Raw genomic sequence first — 23853 nt, 5'->3', positions numbered from 1 at the left:
AAGGGCAGATTTAACATATCGTTTGCTGTAGCAAATAATAACACGACCAATTAATTAGGAAAATTGAAAATTATCGTTTACATATGAGATTGCGAGTAGTATTCCATCGCGGGTTACGTTAAATCCAATATTATCATGTGACTGCAACTAACATATGTAACATCTATGTTAGTTGCCAATAATGTATATGTATACTGTAAACTCAATGAACCATATCTACTAGGCATATCTCTGATTGAATGGGATATCAATTTGCTTTATTATGCGCTCGTGGTTACAATTAGATTTCCAAACACATCATTATTAACGTTGGACCAACGTCTCGCAAAATAGGTAAATTAGACAGCATTTGATACCTAACTGTGTCTATTGCTTTTGGATTACAGCGTTGCATATGTATAGGACGTATAGCCTGAAAGGAGCAAATCAAACGGCACAGCCGCATCCTTATTAAAGACAGAGCGCTCTACTTTTGATCATTGTGGATTCGCTATGGTTCTGTGTCGTTAGACACACATTAAACGTGTAGAGCCGATTACTCAGAATGAACCAACATTAGCTACAAACGATAAATTTCAAAATTTCTGTGAATTCCGCGTGCATGAATGCTCCATTCGCGTCAAGAGCCGTTAGCACGAGACAATACTAACTCAGGAAATAACAACGGATGTGAACTGGAACGCAAAGGTTTTCTTTTTGCGGGCCCACGGAAATGTATGAAACGCACGTGAAAACATGCGCGCGCGAGAGAAAAACACGAATGGCGCAAAAACCACCGGGAGTATAGACGCGAAAGCTGCAGGGCTCGCGCTGCAACGACATGCAGATATCGTCGGTAATCCAGTGGGAAATGAAATAGAGAGCCAGTAATTAGAATATTCAATATTTACGAACGCGCGGGAGTAACGTAGAGCGTGTGCGTGTGTGTGTGCGTAATACGTATATGCCCTGCTTATACTTACGCGCATCGCGTACAATATGTCTGAATAAAGATTTATCCGCGGAAAGAAATATGCTCTGAATGTCGGAGGGAATTGCATTTGATTCACGTTAGATCGATAGCGGGGCATCAAATGAAATAAAATTGATAAATCGCGAAGAAAAGTCGATTGAACCCAGAAACATATTTAAGGTAAATGTACCAATGCTTGGACATTTTTATTATTTTAGTCCGTAAATAAGTTATAACGCGAATTAAAATCAAAGAATCAAAGATAAAAATATTTTTCTTGCATTATATTTTTATCTTTGATTTTAATTTGCGTTAGACTTATTTAAAAACTAAAATGATGAAAATGTCCAGACATAGGTCTTAAGTGTTCCGGTATTGATGCATTTATTTTATGTGCGATGGATGAGAGTTGCTTTAACAGCATTGTTTAATTCGAACATACGGGCTGCAATTGTCACGTAGTCGCAGTATGACGTAAAGTATCCAATAAACGAGGATTTATGTTTTACCTACGTGTTATCTATACGTGAAGTACATGTGACAAGAATAAAAAAATATGTGTGTAAGAACGAGGGAGTCGATCTATAAAACTTCAAGAAGACCGGGATAAAAGTCATTGACGATCGGTTCAGAGCTTCTGTGTGTTTCATTAAAAATGATTACGTCAAATAATATTTTGAAACGTTCAAGTGCTTAAATCTGTAATTCGTGGAGCAGTATTGGCATTACTAATTGACAATGCTACGATGGCGCACTTCGTTACTATCCATTTGCGGATAGAAAGGTACCTCGGATTTTGAGTTAGTAGCTTGAACGGCATGACCTAAGCGTTATTCCCGTTTACGGAGCAGTCGTTAATTACATTTAACGTCCCCATCACCGAACCGTCGCGTCGCCTCACGTAACATCGTGATACCGTTGGAACATAAATTAACTAATCGAGCACGCGGATGTTCTCCAAGTTCTAATCTAGCGTCAGGCTTAAACGACGGACCTAAAGATTTGTTGCTGTACTCGTGATCGGAGTACGAATTATTGCAAAATAAAGACAAAATTTTCTGATGTAAGACAAACAAATTTTTTATAATATTTCTTAAAACAACATTGTGTGAGAACATATACGGAAACAATCCATAGTCATTTAAATTTTAATCGAAAATGCAAACGATTGGATTGTTGGAACCGCACGTAAAGTTCCGTGATGAACAAATTATCGGAACTCTCGCTTCGTATTGAGTTCCTTACCTTCATTTGTTCATCCTTAACATCATTGTGCTCCACCGCGAGGAATCGCTTTATTCAAATTAATGGATTGTTACTGTTGATGGATTGTGAGATTGGATAATGATGCTGTTTAATTAGGATTGAAATGGAATCTCGGGACAAATTCTAACGAATGCGCGAAAAAAAAGGTACGATAGTTACAGGACGCAGGCGGAAATGTAAGGTGATGAAAGAGGAACTGTAATTGGGGATCGTTTGGTTGGCCGACGAAGCCGTTCCCGCACTGAAAACGCGAATCTTTTCGATTACCGGATTTTCAGCATTGTTCCACTCGCCTTTGTTCGTACGAGCGTTTTTCCGGAGTTTCGCCAATTTAAAGTTTCTGCCGTCTCATCCGCGGTGCCTGCCATTTCTTGCCCTTCAGTTTTCCACACTTTTCTTTTTTTCTTTCTTCCATCATTCACAACTATTTTTCATCTTCTCACTCGGCACTTTATTATCTTGCGCTATTCATCTCGCTCTTTTTTCTCCATTTTTTTCTTATACTTACTACGCTACTAGCTACATATTTTTTGATATTTTTTTGATCAGATAGTTCAGCACGTGACACACCAACGCTTTTCTCAGTTAACTCAGTTAACATCTCTTTAATCTGGGAATGGGCGCTTGATTTTTTTTGCATATAAATGGTTACTTGGAGTGATTTTTACACGCCAATTAAAAATTATTGTTATTAATTGCATATTGCATATTTTGATTGTTCTATAATTTATTAGTAATTGAGGACGATATATGTATATATATATAGTTTAATTAAACATTTTCTGAAAAAAGTAAATCGAAAAAAAATATTTAAAAAACGAAAGAAGCTTCATTTTTTCGATACCGGAGTGTAAAAATTACCCCAGGCGCCCGTTCCCGGGTTAATGCAAATCCTGACAATTGATTTTATTTTATTAAAAAATGCATTAGTTGCATACATAGTTTAAAAAATTTTTTTCATTAAATTAAATTATTGATATTCTGCTAACAAGGCCAAAATTGTATGCATAAATGTTTCGATAAGTGCAGAGGACATACAAAATGCAGCGCTTATTTTAAGAACGTTCAATGTTCGATAACAACACGGTCCTGCAATTACTTCGATTTGTCGCGTGACTAAAGTTCGGATGTTGTCGCGATTTCTCGTTGGCCAGTGCCAAATCCCGGCGCTGAAACAGGTCGTTTCGCGGTTGTTACACGTTAGTTTAGGGAGTAAGGGTCGATTAGCTCAGAAGTCAGAGCTAAGAGCATAAAGCACACTCCTGAGCCCTGGTTTGGCCGATTGCCCGCGTCTTCATCCCTTCGGACACCCACCGTCTGCCACCTTCCCCCCCCTCTCTCTCTCTCTCTCTCTCTGACTTCCTCTTTCACGTCGTGGTGCAATTCTCCGGGGGGCCGAAAGCTACAGCGCCGCGTTTAAACGGAAAGGACGTGACGTTAAATGGGTACACCTAATACCCACGAGTCTGAATTATACGACAGTCCTTACCGCTCATTTGGTATTCCGCGAGGATAATTTCACCTGAATCCATTAGGCGTTCGCGGACGGACGGACGGACGGACGGAGCGGTGTTAGATATCCTTCTCGTATTTCGGAGACGTGCAAACGCACGTTGTCGTCGAGCAGAGGAAACGGGAGGAGAGGCAGACTCATTACGCGCCCGGGTCACATTTTTTTAAGATAATCCGTCCGATACGCATAACTGCATTTCGTTAATTCATTACGTTGGCTCTCAGGGGTTTTCATTGCATGCGATGAAAATCTTGCCTCACAGCGATATTTTTACATTTGACAGAAAAAGTTTTACTGTGAATGTTATGCTATTTTTTTCACGGGCTTACGTCGGATTTATCGGTTATTTTTAACATCTGCGATGTATATGCAAATTGGTCTGGTATATATCCAATAAGAACAAACATGCGGATGACCAATATGAATTGAAAACACTTTCAAATGAGATAGCAACACGAAAAGCTGGATCGAAAAGCGCCTTGATAGAAAAGCCAAGACGCGAGCATTTAAAATGTTTCGGCCCGCAGATGCTTCTGACAAGTGTGCGCGCAAAAACGCGAAATACTGCAAAAAATTTTAGACATACCCACACATACACACACGCACACATCTCGTTGAATAAAGTTGACGGATTAGATTATAGCAAAAGTAAAGCGCAACATATATTTAATCATTCACGCGAAGCTCGCGAGGTAAAACGAGGTTAAACCTCATATAAAATAAATTTCTTTTAATTTCTTTCTTCCTGACGATTACTGTAATTAACTACTAAATGAATATGTTTTAACGTAATGGCTTTGCGAAAAACGCATTTTTACGATCTCATTATACTTAACCCGTACGGAACCATTTTCTTGAAAAAACATTATAGCGATTATAATCTTGAAATTCATTATTAAACGCAAAGTATGATATAATGTATTGGCGCAGCAGCGGAATTCATTAATATTTCTCGCGCTCCCATTCTGCAACGCGATAGAACAAAGCGACTCGATATTATTCTTTTGATATCCAGGAACGAATAGAAGTTCCACCGCGACACATATATCGCATATCTTGATGATCCAAGTGCCGAACGATAAACGCTAATTTCTCTACGGAGAGAAAGTACTAAAGCTAGAGCTTGTTTCATATCTCTTATGAGTGAACTATCCCAGTGCACTTCGACATCTTTCGCTCGAGGGGACAGTAATTCGTTCCCGGTGACGGCCCCCCTTATCTCCACGCGATCGTCTCACCGGGCGTCAACAGGTATCCGACGAAGCTGCGCACGCTTTTCGCCGTGCAGCTTACGTGCGTGCGGTTCACCAAGCTTCATCGGGGGACAGGTTCGTCCGCGCATCGTGCAATTCGCCCCGGCGACGTGGTGAGTGGCATTTTATTTGAGAACGAAGTGAATTCCCGGGCGCCGACGATGCCAAATAAGCTGTTTCTCGCGCTCGATACAGCTTAGCCTCCCTCCCCCTCCCCTTCTTCTTCGTTTTGTCCGCCAAATACGGCTGTGTGCACGGCACCGACAGATAAACAGCAGAAAAGCCCGGCTTTCTATTGAAGAGCCGCCCAATTGAAACGGCGGCGGCGTCGGTGCCTGCAGGCTCTCGTCGGTCGAGAGACGCAAGTGGGAAGATAACTTTTCGCGATCTACTTCTGGTCTTCCGCTCCCGCGAGGCCAAATGCGTATTAAATGAAAATCCGTAAGCGAATCCTCTCTGGACGGTCTGTGCAAAGAACGAACGAACGAACGCGAACGTCAACTCTTATCTCTGCAGGACGAAGTGGCGCAATTAAGACGAGACTGTACTGAAAAATCTGTCGAGCGTGATTCACAATTTTTCTCTGTTTTCGCCGTTAAACTGAAAGAATAAGTTGGATAATTTTAGGATAAAGTATCTCACTTTTAAATTCGGACAGACTTTTGAGACTGAGGAAAATTGATATGTACACTGTTGGAAAATTTGTGTTAAATATAACATAAATTGGATGTCCCAAACGGTCCACATTTAATAAATACGTTCAAATTGTGTTACTTTAACATATTCTTTAAATTATTTTAATAATTTTACATTTTAAATTTGTTACGTTCAATTAACATAGCAGGCATATGTTAAATCTACACATGTATGTGTTGATTATTTTACACAAAAATTTTAACACAAGGACCTTTTTTAACAAACCTACAAAAATTTTCCAACAGTGTAATGAATGCGTACCGGTGATCGCCTAAATCGTACTTCATCAATATTTCGTATTATCTATTTCTTAATATAAGCAACATTTAGTGGCTACGTTTACACCCTGAAATTAGGCCGCGGCCTGTACATCAAATTCGACCTAAATTATTTAGCCCGCCTGCTGTAAACAGTTGATAGACGACCGGACCTGGCTTCAGATCAGGCCGCGTATTTTAGTGACCCGACCTGAAATCGGCCGTTATCATTTGCGATGTAAACGCGTGATCAAGCGCGACTCGTCCTAAAAGCTTCATTTGCTTGTTCGGATTCGCTGCAATTCAGGGCGATCCCAAATACGATCCCGTCAATTTTTAGGTTTCTTTCGGTGTAAACGAATGATGACTAGACCTACTTCGGGTCACAATATAGGTCAGGCCGCGATCAGGTCGCTGGGTGTAAACGTAGCCAGTAATAAAAATATGAAATAAATGAAAAATGAGTAATATGGACAAAATTTTAACAGATTACATTTTGTTTTGTGCGTGCTAACATTTAAAAAATTCAGGTACCATTGTTGTAAATTTTTGATCAATTTATATAACTGATAATAATGTAATCAATAATCATACAATTTTATTATAAATTTTTATATTTTTATAAAAGAAGGTTTATTGTAGAATATTTTACATTCTTTACATATACATATTTGCAATTATTAGATATACAGATTAATTCGATATTTTTGTAAAATCTACCAAGTTTCCTAAATCGTACCGTTATAAGATTTCCTATATCATGCTGGTACTATCTAGGAACTCATGCGTACGCATCTTTACGTTACATAATAATTTAGATTATGTTAACATGACAATTCTTATTTTATCTTTTCATTATTGTGATTGATTAATTATTAAGTAGGTACTTAGTTTTTTTTATAAATTATTAGTAAAATAGGTATAAGTTATAGTGATTCCTTTCATTAATCTTATATTTTTAATTATTTTCATTCATAAATTCGATACTTTCAAGGAGATATGATTTAAAAGACCCACAGGTACGATTTAGGCGACCGGTTGCCTAAATCATATCTTTTGCAGCACGTTAAAAAAAGACTTATAACAAATTAATTTGTTATTGGTAAAAGGTTAAACAGCTAATAATGTGATAATAGATGCCTGAAACATCAAATTACAATTTCCAACGTTTATCTACATATAAATCACTACTAAATAAGAAATATAATAAAAAATAACTTTTAAGTGGTACATTCGATAACTCTCCTCTATATATAATGACAACGATCTTCAAATTGAGATATACGAAATTGATTTGATTTTGTTAAATTCGATCAATTGGATGAATTTATCAAACGACTTTGTTATTTTGTTGCGAATTTTTCTTAATTTTCAGCAGTTACACTATTATCGAATCAACTCGATTCGTCTATTAAACTGTTTCAATCTAATTATACGAAAATTATCTTTTGTGCGGTCTTATTTTCATCTTCATGATACGATTCATTAGCAGCGCGAATAAACAGCATTATCCGATGAATGAGAGATTAATTCAACTGGTCAAGCACTTATACAGGATACTGAATATCTACATTACGTTGCGCAATCTATTTAATAGCAGGCAGGGTATAACTTTGTTGAACATCATGGTATTTGAAATATGCGAGATGGTGTAAAATACTCTTTTTTATGTGAAATACTTGTTTTATGCGAAGTGTATCTATATATTATATGACTCCGTATATTTTTAAATATGCTAACATATATCCGTGTTGAAAGCATATCGGTACAAGTATCGATATCAGATTATATACTTTAAAATTAGCATCTCTAAATAGTCTAAATCATAAAATTGAATAAGGACATTGTACATGTTACAATAAAGTATAAACATTGTATAAACAATGCAAATCTTCTAGCTACAGAAATAGCAACTGCTTTTCATATTCCTTACAGTAACAAGGATTTCGTTTATATTGTAACGTACTAGCTGCGGTTATTACACTTTCGCGTTCTTCTAAGCTCGCATTGTACGTATCGTAACAATAATTTTATGTTGGAGCTTTAAAGCAGAGGCTTCCAAGAGTATCACAAGTGGATACCTTGCAACGATAAAGAGAATTATGTCAAGAGGTGGAACGACGTATTTCTCTAACTTTATATCGAGAATCGCGTGGCATTCTCGCATTCGTTTGAACGTACAAAAATAAAAGTGTCCTTGCTTCGCGCGAAATTTTTCTCGTTTTCAAATCTCACACTGATTATTGGTCACTTAGCAATACATTCTAAAATTTAGAAAAGAAACGAAGTTCTAAATCTTTGTCATGGTTGCAGATCGTACAATATTTTCTCTTTGATATAAAATGAAATTATTTATCAAATTATTATAATAACTAAATTTGCTTGCTTAGTTTCGTCAAGTATAGAATTATACGTAAATGAGAAATACTATCATTCATTATATTAAATAGATGTTATATTGCACTTCGCGAGTATTGATTAACCTTTGCATCATAACGTAATTGAAACTGATTGAAATAGGGACGCAATCGTCTCCACCTTTAAAGTGTCGTGCGCGTTATTGGCAATAGATTAATGAGACGTCCTCGGCAGTCGATCAATTTCTCCAATACGATGGGTAACCACGCCTCCGTCGAACTGTCACTTCCCTTTCGATCATTTCAGATGTACGTATTTCTGTCTGTGTTGGAGACGCGGACAGATATCGAGAACACTTCAGGAATCAAAGAAGGTTGATCTATCTCGGAGAATAAAATAAGAGCTTATGGATAGTGAGATGGCAACAAGGAAGAGAGAATGTGCGTGCGTGTGTATGTGTATGTGTGAGAGAAAGAGAGCATTGCGATATCGAAATCACTACGAGAGATTGTGGCGAACCGCGGGAAATAGAGTATACTCCAATGAAGAAGAATGGCCACCAAATTCTCGACAGGTTCTTTATTACTTCTTCACGGTGAATTTCTGCTTCGGGGTTAGTGGGAAGGAAAAAACGAAAGGCAAGCCGCAAACGAATTTCTTCCGTCAAACAGCGCGAAATCCCCTCCAGGAACCGTCTGTCGTTTGTAATGCCGCGAAATGAATGAGAGAGACTCAGACGGGACATTGCTAAATGCTTTTTAAAAGCCTTCATCAGTCAGTTAGGTCGCACGAGGTACGCATTTTCAGACGAGCTGAAAACGTCCACGCGACAAGAAATTAATTAACTCGCTCTCCTCTCGGTTCTCTATCACAGATAGATTTAATTATGGAAAAGTGAAACTGAGAAAGTATCTTATATCAAATATATTTTTCGTAAAAGCATATATCCCTTTTTTATTTGTGTCGGATTTATTTTTATTATAAAATCGATTGTTTTTGGAAGCATGCATTTTGAATATTTTGGAAACGTTCGTATGTATATTAATTAAAAATGCACACAAACACTTGCTATTTTAAATATTTTTCATATAGCTACTTGAAATGGATCAATAAATATTTGTCGAGCATTTCAATCAGGATATCGAAAAATTTGAAATTACTTCTATGCGATTTCTATACATATTGTATACGCTCGTGTTTACACGAACAATTTTCCACATAGAATATAAACTGGGTCAACCATGTACGAAACAAACAAATCGTTTTCTATTTCAATGCTTCGTGTAAAAAAAAATTTATGCTTGTTTAAGTTTGAAAATTGATACAAAATAAAAAAACAGCAATTTTTTATCGCACTTTTTAACTGACTAAATTCACAACTTTATTGAGCGCGTCAACGTTTAAAAATTAAGTCTAATTTCTTGGAGAAAGAACAATTTCTTTTATAAGCAACGACAACGATTATATTTAACTTACGACGACAACGATTATATTTACGTAAATATTCATATATTTATATAAATACAAATTATGCTTTACTTATGTAAATTACATGTAAAAGAGTAATGCAATTCCCGTGTGGATACTGTTACGCCCAAGACCATTTTCGTGCCTCTGTGGCTTCTCCGTTAATGTGTATGCGACGACAGTACGTATTCTATTTCCTTTTCTTGATCGCATTACCTTACGTCTTCGCCCTGCGGTGGGACCAAGTCAGCGTGAATCAATAGAAGCCAACGCCGAGAAGTCGTATCCTGAAGGGAGAAGGTGGCAACCAACCACCACCGTGCCAACTTTAACGGAGCGAAATCGCGTTCAATTATACAGAGGTAATATCATCTCTGCTAGTAACCCTTTTAACTCTTTTTTTTTACTGTCGGTTTAAATAGTTCACCATTCACGAATCGTCCACCACGTTCGTCATATATCTGAATAGCGTGCTGCGCCATCATTTTTCCACGCTAATTATTCATATGTCATCTCATACTTTTTGCATTTGCTGCAGCCACGTTGACGTATATTTACTCCGATGCATTTTGTAGCGCGAACATCACACGAACTATAAAGCTTTATGTGTTGAGACAACGTAAATGACATATTGATCCAGTGCCTTATTTAAATGAAGTAAAACATGCACGGAATCGAGGATTTATGAATCCGAAGGATGAAGTATTTATCACATGATTTACTCTGCAAATCGGTCGAACGTTCTCAGCTTTAATTCATCTCCGCAGATACTTTTGAATAAAATACAATTTCACTGTGCCTTTTGTAATTTTAAAATTAAGTCGGATCCAGACCGAGTAAACGAGCGCGAACAAACACGAAGAAACAATTTGTTTCAGTGAACAACTTATTCATTCATGTTTGTGCGTGCTCGTTTGTTCGGCCTGAATCCGGCATCAGACGCAACAGATATTTCGGTGAGAAATGGTTGAAAAGAAATCAAGATTGAGAGAGTTGAGAGGCCAAATTCGAGCAATTAATGGATGTTATGATTTATAAAAATATTCGACTGTGTTTATACTTAACGAGCGTCTGCTTCTTTAAAAATCAATATTATACTGGATGTACCTGCTCAATTTTACAATTATGCCTTTATGATTTACATTCAAATATTATATGTCAACATTCAGTATATGGATTCAGTATGGAGTAATTCTACAAATGATATATTTATGTCGGTGTAATTTTGCAAATGCATTTACGCCTACACGGGTTACGGGCGCGCACGCTGATTCAAAATTGAAAAATCTATTAACCTACGTCTCTTTACATTATTTTCTGCGCAGTATAGTTTTCTTATTTTGATTCTATTAGATATCTATGCGATAGTTAGGTATTTGAACAAAATAATCATAAAATTATTATGAACATCTTTATAAAAAAGGAGAAAATTTTATTCCTTTATAATTGAACGACTGATAACACGATTATTCACGTGAGATAAACCGCATGAGATCCTTTTAAATCAGTATTTTAGAGGTAAAGAATCTTATCTATTATTATGAATTCGGAGAAAACAAGGTTAAAGCTTTAAATAGGGAAATGGTGCATTTTTGTTAGATGTAAAATGAAAGTAGCAACTTTATTTATATTGAGTTTTTAATAAAGTAATTTAACTGACATTTGTAATAGTTCAACTGCCAATAACACGCTGAACCTGAAAATTAGGGCACTACGAAAGTGTTCTATACGACTTTTTCAAACATTGTATTTTAGGAACTAATAATAATAGACATAAGACCTTTTACCATTTATACAATTTAAGCTCCTGGTATATTGAAAAATCTATTAACTCTATTTTAACAAAAATTGGAGATGATTCTTTACCTTTAACAATAAGATACAAAAATAGTTTTTATCAGAAAGATTCGCTTACTTTTTCAGATATTGTATTTTCAATAATTTGTCTTAAAACGAGATAGAATACTATTGATGATCTTTCCAACTGTGCTTTCGAGAGAATCTAATTGTTGCCTCATATGGATTAATGCTATTTCAAATCTTCCAATTAATAGTCGGTGATTAATAGTATTTATGAGCAACGTGCCAAACAGATTAGCGGGAAGTATTTAAAGCGATATATTATTTCGTTTTGATGCAGGATTATTCAGTTAGTCAAATTATTCTATCAGATTTGTATATTATCGGTTTATATGCCAATTCGTTGCGCATTACCTCTAACAAATAAAAATATTAAAATCTACAGAAATGCATTATTAATCGTAGCACGATGTAAAAAAGATTAGATCTTTTATGACGTGATTTCGAATATAAAGCTTGGTACATATGTTATTAATTACAATAATAAATAAATAAACATTCCAGCTTTAACAATGCATGCGAACGTACCGTTTTAACAGTCATGTGTTTCTCTATTATGTAACCGCAGTCGATGCGTAATATACAAATAATCTTCAACGTCCCAATTCCATCAAATTAATGCCAGTGCAGTGAGCTACAGAAAATTAAGCCACAAAATTCCTGTACCTATTTCTTTCTTTGTTTTTCGAAATTAATATGAAACCAATGTTGAATTATGAATACTGAAAAGCAATAATTTAACATCACACAACAATATAATCCTTTGTCACATGTTCTTACGATGTATTAAATTAAGCAATGATATCAACGATCTCTGACTATTTTGTCTCTATATCTATTTAATAATTACATTAGTCATGTGCAAACGCAGAAATACATCCAAATTTGCAAGTAACATTTTCTCGTTGCTATTCTAATCTCTCTAATGTAACTGTATGCCAAGCCAGTTTACCAGCAATCTGATAATTACGTTTTCATTGAGGTGCATCGATCATTGCCCCCGGCATAGCACAGCAAACTCAACTGGTACTTGCAAATTACTATTAATAACGATGCTATCTCGTATTAATAAAGTCAATTAGAAAGAGAAAACGATACGTTTAATTAACGTTGGACTAACTAAATTTATTATTTTAAAAGATGCGCGATCTTTATCGTTAATAGCTTTTATGTAAATTATCTAAATTAAATTTTTGTGTCTTAATTTACTTAAACTATACATTTAAGAAAATTTTAAACGAGTCCTGATTATATACGTAAAGAAAAAAAAACACATTGCGATTGTTGTACTCGTTGTTGAATCTAGGCGAATGATGTTGGTTTACGAAACGTAGATATCGACAGGCGACGACGATGCTTCCTTAAAATCAGCAGCGCAAACACTGCGATATTTTCTTTAAATTCCACTCTAATGCAGCAACTCACGGCATCGCGATTGCACGCGATATGTACCGTCATCGATTCCTCACAGCCATCCTTATCCCGTTCCTAGATCTGTTTAAGAACGTTCTTCATAAATGTTAATTTTTAATCTCCAGAATAAACTCGTTACCCACACCCATTTTCCGCTATTTATTTTCTTGTCCATTTTCTTAATCGCCAGATACTTGGGAAATCGCGTTTTAATACGGTGTAAAATTACTATGGCCATTAGTGGTCATCAGTAGCTGTCAGCATCCATCTGTCGCGGGCACTGACAACTACGACGGGAAATGCGAAACCTCCGGGTTGTTACAATCGTGATCTAACGCAACGGCTTTCATAGATCATCGCAATCAAAGCGAACGTTTCGCGCAATCGGGGTTCTCGATCTGATATCCAGGAGTGGTCCGCTCACCCAGGGTGATTCCAGATGGCCAGGTCCACCGCTATTTATCCGGACGGGAAGCGTAATGGCGGATGTACAATCTTGTTACTGCGCCACGATGATATGGGCCGGGCTATAGTGATTCAATAATTTAGTACCACGCTTCGCCGCCGGCGCTATTTCGTATCTCGAGAGTACTGACCTATATGTGTACGTACGAGGGCGGCTACAAATGAGGTACGCAACGGGACACGGAGGTTTGAGGTAGACACCTCGTCCATTCGACCATCAGAGACACCCACATCCAAGTTCCCCGGGTTACGCGGGACCCGGAGGTCCCTGGAAGCGTTTACCTTCGCCCCCCGAAAGCGCATAACCCCGGTCGGGAGTTCGCGCGAGAACAATGAGAGTCCATCCTCACCGTGAAACAATGACGAAACCCGCTCCGGTTAACCTCCCCCCGAACTGGAGATCGCGTCGAACCGCACAGATCTCTCTCTCGAGCCCTTTGTCCTATAATTGTTAGCCCGGGGCGGCGATAAGGCGTATCAAATGACGAGACGAGAACTCGGCTGTGGTATCGAGGCCCTCGATCGCACCCGCGTCGCAATGAACGTTACACGTACACGTTACGATCGTAATACATTTTAATGGTCGTATCTGTAGGCCGCGTGATTAGGAGATAATGGTGGCCAATAGCGGAGAGACACGGCTGTCTCGGTATATATATATATATCACGACGATGGGATAAATGTGGCGGAAGAATCGTCGCGCAGCGGAAGTCGCGTCGCTTCACAAGGCTCATTCATAGCGAAGATTCTATCTCCGCACACCATTAAGTGTTCCGGTATTTAATGTAACTCAGGTTCTTATCCGGCGTCCCCACTGGGGTTGATTCGTTCTTCGACGAGAGATTTCCTCCGAATCTCAATACCCCGAACGAAACTTGATTCCGACCAGCGGACGTTGCAATCAATCTTGAACGGCGCGTCATACCTGTCCCATGTCTTTCATATCGATTCTATCTTGACCGTCGAATGGGTCCACAAATTTTCGGACACTCGGTACGTGAAGGACGTTATTTCAGTGTTATTGGAGGGGTCGAAAGAGGCTAAGGTGCTCCGAGAGAGATTGCAGAGACCTCATTGCAACCTTTGAAGGGTGCCTAGGTCGACGGCCCGGTCCTCGAGAAATCCTTTTGCTTCCAGGGCAACAAAGGATTTGGGATAATCCCGAAATCCTCAAGGTGTATACCAGAGCGTGTACAGTACTGTACAGCGCTAAAACGAGATCGCGCGGTGCGGCGCGGCGCGGCGGGACCAAAAAAGAATCGATGCTCGAGCAGTTCTCGCAACTGGTGCTTTTATAATCCAGAATGACGAATCGATCAAACGCGCGTGTATTGTTTTTCCGCCGTATCGTAAAACCGTATCGGTCTGTCATGTTAACACCTTAATGTCTTATACGGGATACGCTAGGAAGAATTTATCGGACGTTACATTATTCATGCAACTGAGTTATTTCGAATAACCGTGCATTATGAATTTACGAGCGCCAGGTTTTATATCGCAGTGACTATAAAAGGTATGATCTTTAAATCAATGTCACGTGTCGATACGTTTTGACCAAACGATTATCCATTGTTATATTAACAATTACATTACATCAATATGCTTATTGCTATTGAAGATTTCTTATACGTATAAAATACAAAAATTAAATCCTATCTTGATAAAAAATACATTTACGGTTTAAATAGACATTCATTCCGATCAATTCGACATGTTTTTTTCAATTGACCTGTATCGTATTTCATAGAAAAAAAATAGACCGAATATCCCTTGTAGTTTCGCGGTTGTTCGCGCGCGCACTATTTTGAATCAAAATTGTAAATTACAATTGAAATACTCATTCAATCCGATCAGTTTGACATTTTTCCAACAACTGACTCTCTATATGGCGTTTCGTTTTTCACCAATTGGAAGATAATCGAATTCGCGTTTTATCGATTATCTCTCGAAGCTTCGTGTTTACGCTTTCGCGTTTGCAACACGTTTCGACAACACTGAAAAAGATGGAAATGCAATTATCGGGGGCATGAAAAATCCTTCATCGCGGCTTTGTAAGCACGTCACGCATCTCCTCGATCGTCTCGTCGATAAGTAACCGAAAGTAATACACCTCCATACACGCAAGTTTCCACGACATGTTTTCCACATTAGCGAGCCACCGTGTAGCATGAAAAAAGAATGCCGGAAGTAAGTATGTGACGTCGACGCGCGAATTCATTTCCGGCAGTAGTTTCTCGCGAGTACTCTCGCAGAAGCGCGTGCGCGCGCCTCATCCGCGCTCAATTCCCGCGGGGGAAACGTCCCTAAAATAATCCCGGGCGCAAAACGTGTCGTTATAAAAATTCCATCGTCTCTCCTCGTGCCAACGACGGCACGAGGAGAATTTTGTGTTCCTCGTACGCCGACGTTTTTCTCTTCTCAGCCTGCACTCTCGCGCGCCACCGTCATCGTTCCCATCGTCACGCGTCAAGCGCGCGCGGGCTCGCCCGGCGCCGCCTTTCTCGTAAATCCGACTCTTCATAAATTTTTCATCGAACTTGGAGGAGGCACGTATAACCCACCCAGGGTGCATGGCCCCGACTCGGAAAACCACGCTCGTTCCTATCGATTTCGCGCGACTCGCCTATATTCCGCGCGCGCAAACCGCGACCAGTCTGACGCGTCGCGTCCATCATATTCGCAAGTTAATTGATAAATATATTGACGGTAACGGTGGTTGTCGACGTTAATTGTGGCCCAACGTAAAAAGGCGCCGACAGGTCTCGAATAAATACCATCACCGCGACGCCGAAGCCCACGCCAACCAGCGCGAGGGGGACTGACGACGGAAGAGGAGTAAGGCTTCCACACGGCGGAACCTTTCGTATCTCCCAAAGGACTGACTGAAGCCGGACATCCACGAATAATTAGTTACTGACAATTACCTGCGATTCCTTACAAGAGGCAACTTTGTGAGCAAGCGAGCAGAAATAGGTTTATCTACCTCTTGTCTTTTCCTTGCTCCGATATCTTTCCTTTATTCTGATTTTCAGAAAATGGGATGCAGCTTCGATTTGAGTCGCGCAAACTTTGTTGCGTTGTATATATAACGCAGAGCATAAATTTGGTTTTAACATAAATTTTTTTTATTAAACGGTCTGATGGATCATAGCATACTTTCTTTGTAAACTTTTTGAATTTTTGCAATATCTTCAAAATTGAAGAAAATATAGTACACGAAAATGTGCTGTGACGTCATATCTTATATAAGAAATGACGTCATACCCTTTGAAGTTGCCGTCATCAATGAAACTTTAGCAAGCTATAACTTTTTCAAATTTAGGTTTTTTTTTAAATTCAAAAAGTACTAAAAATCGGCTTAGATTCTCTACATTAATTATGGATACCGCTTAATAAAAAAAAATGTTAAAACCAAATTATGAATGAATCTCACATCATTTCGAATGGACGCTAAGTGAATGTTTTGTGATTATTTAAGCGGGCTGGCGCTAGGAAATATCATTGGATCTTTGTGTCAAGTTAACAAGTTTCAGATGTCAGATTCAACCTCTTTACCCCCATAATGTGCACGTATTACGATGTCAGTAGGTACAATAAAAAACAGATTTAATTAATGTATAAAAAATTTATCGCAAAGTAATGCGCGGAGAAATGGTGCAAGAAATTGCATCTTTTTTTTCAACAGCTTGTAAAACATCTGCACATTTTAAATATGAATTTGTATATTATACAGGTTCACGGAAAAAGCTGCGTGAAGTGTAGTATAACGATATCTCGTATAATTTCTGCGTAAAAGGGAACAAAGTAGCTTCTTTATCTTGGGGCGGTTCGCGGTAGCGCAAACATTTACGAGTTAAAAGTGAGCCGGTGAGGGCGCGTCTTGGCCGGTGGATAACCATCCGGTTTGGCTTTAATGTAAACGCGGAACTTCGGGCGACTCCCGTTTTCGCTTCAGGGGGTTACGGCCGACACGGCGCGGCGGCCCGATTAAAATTGACCGGCACGCCCGGTATCGGGCAGCCGGTATGCGGCGCAACGTGCAACACGAGCGGTCGCAGCATTCGCGCATATTAAATCCGCGGCGGTACACGATTTAACTCCTCTCCGCACAATAGATTCGTTCCGCGCGAGTTGCCGCGTCCCGTAAAATCGAACGCAATCGCTCTGCGCCGCGGAAACAATATCTCCCGCGGCTTCTCTCATCCGCGCTTTTTCCCCGTTCTATTCCTTTCTCTCTCTCTCTCTCTCTCTCGCTTTTTCTCTCTCGCTCTCTCTTTCTCTCTCTCTCACTTTTTCTCTATTCTCGACCTCGGCGCGCCGCAGTTTCCCTTTTGCCCGCCCCCCAGCCTCTCTTTCGTTCTCTTTAACATCGCGCCAGTGGCGGCGACGAGTGCTTTGAACTTTTCCAATTTTCACGCGATGAGATTCAACTACAGAAGCGAATGAGACGTCGGTTGTAATGTATGGGAAACGATCCTTAGTGGCGTTTGCGGTGACGATGTTACATCGCTCTTATGTATTAACGAGGTGATCTCAAAGGAAACGAACGGGTATCCCGGGAATTTTAGATAACGCCAAAAAGCGCGAGCTTTTAATCTCGTTTAAAACACACGGGGACTATATACATAGATACGCATGTGCGGAAATTAAAATGACACGCCGTAAAATGCGTATCGACTGTCCGATTGTGACACGCGCGGTTCCTTGCGAGGACTGCTATAGCTATTACTATAACCGACGCGAGAGAACGTATGCCAGTGATAAATGATCCATTCACGTCTGATTTCAGAATGCCGACCGCTGAGAGACACGATCGCACCACCGTCCATGTAGTCCAGGCGAAATTATCCCAGTTCGACACGTAGGTAAGCAGACGCGATAAACTGACCCCGGTTCGGCGACTTGAAATTTAATTGCCGGCCTGCCACTTACAACGAACCGCAAATTCTTGCGCCGCGCGGGCACAAATGCGGTAATTCCATTAAGAACGTTCGTTAAGCACGCGGCACGAAAGAAAGATTTCCCGAGGGTACTTAATATCGTAACGAGTTTGTCGTGGCGCGCGGCTCATGCTGTTGACGACGACGTGAGCGTTCCCTCGAAATACCGCGCGCGTGGAAGAGAGTTCAGGATGCACAGTGCACGGTGTGACGAAGTTTAAAAATTTCCAGTTTCGAAATTCGTATTCTCCTCCTGCCGTGAAATACGCAACGGGAAGAATATCTATTTATATACGTGACGTTGCACGCTGACAATTGTCAAAAAGCAATTTAATATGCGTCATAAATAAAAGCTCGCCGCGACCGCGCTTTGATCTTCGCTCTGATGAACTCTATATGCGTAATCTAGGAGGCGACGAGATACACATGAAAGCGCGCACCACCGAACGCTCGCACCGCTTATCCGTCCCGCGGTAAGCTTCTCACGGTCCCCCAGATTTACATTTCGGGGGACACGCATATACGCTTTTCGCAATTGAAATTCAATTTATCAGAGGTTTTGCGAACGCGCGCCCGCGGTTAACTTTACGCGGGCGCGCGGCCAGAAGCGAAGGGGACGAATAAATCCCGCGCGTGGTTTTACTCTCGGTGATTGACTCGATTGCCGGGTGCTTCCGGTTTATCTGTTGACGCATACAGGTAAACGCGCCGGACGAGATGCTGCCATTTAGCCGAGGCAATTAATTAACGCGCGCACCGCTGCCCCTTTTTCATTTCGATACGTGTACTCCTATTATCTATATGCTTCGCATATCGGATATCGAGGTCGCTACGAAATGTAGAGCGTTATCTCTGACAGTCAAGGTTTTATGCTTTGTACAAATTTTCGGATCAAGCCACGTATGCTTTCTATATCTTAACGAGGTATCGGAAAATGTCGCGGTCTTATTTATTTGTCTCTTTATCTCGTATCGTTTAGGATTTAAATTTTGATGAAGCAATTTGCGTTCGGGCATACCGCATATAAAATATAGCTGAATTTCGATCACGCGTATTACGTCGTTATTTGAACGCGAATGCACGTACAAATCTTCGACATGGAAAAAAGGGTTGCGGATTAGTCGACACACGATTAAATATGTCGGTGGCAATAACGACGATTATACCGATCGTGATTTAATAATATGTATATAGTAATTATATAACACGCGCGGCAAATGCAATTAATTTGAAATAGCGCTATCGTATCGACTCCACGGTCCAGTAATCACGGGAATCGAGATTAGTTGAAATGACATACGGATTATCTCGCAAAGTAACTCTCAATTCATTATTGTGTATTTAATATCTCACGTTTAGCAACGCGCTGACGCACCCGTTGCGCGACGCATCTCTTCGACATCTAATTTTCATGAAATTTCCACTGTAATGATTACTACGTGCTTCGTTACTGAATACTTCGTTGATACCTAACACAGATAATGTGCCTACATATAACCGAGGCAGGGGTGGTAGAAAATTTTTAAATATATAACTTAAGATTGTTTAATGATCCAAATTCACAGAGAGAGAGAGAGAGAGAGAGGGGTGAGGGTAGGAAGGAAAGAGGGACAGAATAGAAAATGCTGAATCGCGAACGAGCGCACGCACCGTTCGCAGCAATTCGCCGCGGGCGTAAGGTCACATGCATATCAATGCCAATACTAATTGACTTTCCATTAAAATTAGGGAAATCTATATGCTTCGCCTGCGTCAAAACGGCACCCGATGTCGCGTAAACATGGTTAAACAGCGAGAATGGCCGGCTCCCGTGTGATTTCAATTATTCCTGGCGCGCGCGCCCGATTTCGGCGTCGTGCAATTAAGGGCGAAGGGCGCGGTATTGGGATCTTGAATCGACCACTCCCGGCCTGCACGATGCCAATTACGTCCCTCGATCGTCCCGCTCGGTAGCGGGTGGCGGCTCGGCGGCAGCTCGCACACGGAGCGATCGCTTTCTCCATTTACTTCGGCATATAGGTATGCCTACCTATTGCCCCCCATCGTCTACATCCCGGTCGATTTACGGTCGGGACGAGAAACCGGGGAGTGCGCGAGCGAGGAGAGAGTCGGGACGGAGAAGAGAGCGCGCCGACCAGAATTTCATTTCGTTCGGAGGTACATTCGGTATCCTCGGGGAGTCGTCCGTGCCCGGCCCCGCAGCTTCCTCGGCGAATTTAAAGAATGTCCGTCATCTTGACGGATCTCACGCGCCGTCCCTCGGCGCCGTAAAAAGTGGATTTAAAGGGATGTACGGCCGTCGCGTCGCGGGGACACGACGGAGATGTAACCATATTGTATCGACACCAGCGCGAGACGGAGTTTCGTGTGTCGCGCCACTTGTCACGGTCGCTATACTTCGGGGAAGATCTTTTCTCGCCGCGGTCGTGGGAGCTGCCATAACTCTACGCGGCTCATTCGCTTCTCGAAATATCGCATACTCCGCGGTTTCTCTTTCATCCTGCGCGGATATAACATATAACCGAAAAATTAGGTCGCACGAAGACGATATGATGTATTTTTAATGCCGATACATGATATTCTTCTCGTGTGTTATCCCATTCATTCTCATCAATTATTTCACGCTTGCCCTCGTATCGATAATTCAATTAACTTGGAATTGTAATATGAACATTGAAATAATAGGTATTTTATATTTCCGGACTGTGTTTTCAGATAATCCGGCGGTGTATGGTATTAGTAATAACTGGGTTTGTGTTCAAATACATAATTAAATTTCAAATTAATGGTTGAATATATTTCTGTATGTTTGATTAATTTGAAATTTAACCTGTTCAGAGGTGAAAAACATTTCGTTAAATTTTTGTGCTGCAGTTAACTGAAATTATTCGAAAACATAAAAATATATACGTGTTTTTTTTCCACTTTTTATTTAAGGATGTTTTACATATAGCTATATGTAGTATAATTTCGTTTTCTCGATTAAACAGTGTAAAGCTATATAGTCTCAGAAATTCTTCATAAACAATATGTTATCATTGGGACAGAAAAAGCGTAAAAATCGCAATTTTGTCCCATTTTTGTACTTGATATTGTTTAAATAAATTATTAAAAAATTGAAAAAAAAAAGATATTAACAGAAAAACTTAAAAAACCGTAAATGCAATTCTCGATGTCATAGAAGTGTACCATAAAAATTTCATTCATTTTTACTGTGAAGGAGCAGAGATACATATTTTGATATTTATACATGGGAAGTGCACAATCTCTGTAAAATTCAGCTTCATTCCTCTATTTTGACATAAGCGATATATATCCTTAAATAGACAGAGAGTCCCTCGAACATCATAGCGAAGCCTTAATGATTTTGCCGCGAGTTTGCCGTCGCGGAGAATTTTTCTCGAACGGTGCATCTGAAAGGTACTTATAGATTTTTTTTTTCATCGCGATCGGGGGTCGTTCAATATTATATTCGTCGAACAGCAACCTGGCTTTGTATAATGATCAAGAAACTCGTTAACGGATTTATTGGAAGAACAGGAAAAGATGGAGATACGCTCGAAAATTCGCAAGCACGCCAGACAATCGTAGCCGCATGCCGCGGTATTATCATGCGTGAAATTATGCGGAAAATCGGTCCATCGCCTCCATCGCCCGATCGCTCGCGTTGACCTTAATATCCCGCGACGCCACCAAGGTGGAAAAGAGGCCGTTCTATCGCGGTTCGATGCTCGCACGGGCCGCCACCAACAATGGCAAGTGCATAGCCAACGGCGCGGCATGCGATTGAGGATATCGCATGGACGTGATATGTGCATGCCTGTGTGTGCCATCCCCGCCCGGTGAGGATGTATGCGTCTTCGTGACCGGGCGGAATCGCACGGCGGATACAGCTTATATTGCATTCGCAACCGCGAAAGTTTCGCAGGGGCACGGAGACGGGGAGAGAGAGGGGGAGGGAAGAAGGAAAACCGGTGGCCCGCGACGCGATGTACGCGAAGCGTTATTGTCCAGATAAGGCCATGCGGTTTTGCTCGCGTACCCCAGCGCGCAGCTAGGTTCGCCAGCACGGCACGGCAGTATGAATACCTGCCTATCTGCTCACTTTACCCGGGCACGATTGCAGAACGGAAAAAGCGGAACGTGTCCGAGGAAGGATCGAACGTGCGCGGTGCGATTACTCACCTTGAAGAATACGTAGAAGGGGGAATAAGGAGCTTTGAAAGGATCGCAAGATGATTGACACGTGGGCACAAGGCGCGTTCATGTGCTTCAGGTCCATTTTCAGGAAGTAATTTACAATGGCTGTCACGGATGATTGGATTTCTCGGTCATTCATGCTGCGCGATAGTCCGTGAGAGAAAACAAGAATAAATAATATAACGTGATAAGAAAGTATATACGGTGTGTGTGTGTGCAGAAAAACGCACATGAATATTGAAATGCAAATCAGTTTTTGTTCTAATTATTGTAATGGACATTTTCCATGTAAAAAGATGAATATTTGAATCGCTGTACAAGTTATTCATTCGTCATTCGCGCCAATTGTTCTCGCTCATATTACGCTACGCGCACGAGATAGACGCGCGAGGTAAACACAATCGAGGGGGAAATCCTGAAACACGCTAGGCTGCAGCTGTTGGCTAGCCGCAGTTGGTACATCGGTACGTATAAGTATTTGCATGCGGTTTATATCAGAACGACGATAAAACACATTGTTCGATGCGCGCACGATATAAACCCGCCAAATGAGCCATTAATAGAAAATACCGCTGAAATTTATGCACCATGGACGCAGAGATAGAAATTAATCTATTTAAATTAAAGCGATGCCCTGCAAATGTAGGGCGTTCCAGGACGGTCTCCAGGCGCCCATAAATTACTTAATTAGCTATGATCACGCGGTTCGCGCGAAAAAGTTAGATAAATAACGCATAGAGGCAAAATTGTACTTTATCAACTTTAGCGAAATCATGATATAATTTGTTATGTTACGGACTTTAATGTGCAAGATCTCGTTTTCTACTGCACTACGTTTCGTTCGTTATTCGGACGACTGATTAAAGATCTTTGAACATTCGCGTACGTCCCGCGTCATTGAAAAATTGATAAATGTAACTACGATTCCTACAGGACGATAATTTATCGACCGTGTAGGTGAGAAACGATCGGGCTGCCCTTATAAAATATGATAGGGCCAGCAAAGCGCATTGAAAGTATTATTATGGAGCTATATAATGGCGCGTTCCACGCTGTATCCCCGCCAATAATAAGTGACGTAAAGTGCCCAATTGATCGCGATCTTCGCCAGTTTCGCGCGAACGAGACCACTTTTCTGAGCCAACGAAGCTGAATTAATCGTCGTGCTCGGCGCCTCACTCGGCGTTTCCGTCAGCGCGAGCACGACGAGCA

The 23853-nt window shown here is 40.4% G+C and overlaps 1 protein-coding gene across 3 annotated transcripts in view; it reads left to right on the top strand.

The window, feature by feature from the left end:
• Positions 1–23853, top strand: part of Kek5 (kekkon 5) — a 213863-nt gene that overhangs the window by 144614 nt on the left and 45396 nt on the right. For 2 of the 3 annotated variants that reach the window (XR_011732367.1, XM_071780297.1), the window contains exon 5: positions 18291–18366. The gene's annotated coding sequence lies outside the window, so the exon portion shown is untranslated. Of the gene's footprint in view, positions 1–10012; positions 10125–18290; positions 18367–23853 lie in introns of all 3 variants that reach the window. The other variant, XM_071780298.1, reaches the window with a different exon arrangement.

The sequence above is a fragment of the Temnothorax longispinosus genome, chromosome 6 (assembly GCF_030848805.1).
Source record: "Temnothorax longispinosus isolate EJ_2023e chromosome 6, Tlon_JGU_v1, whole genome shotgun sequence".
Lineage (NCBI taxonomy): Eukaryota > Metazoa > Arthropoda > Insecta > Hymenoptera > Formicidae > Temnothorax > Temnothorax longispinosus.
The sequence above is the reverse complement of the archived record's forward strand: the minus strand, read 5'-3'. Positions and strand labels throughout refer to the sequence as shown.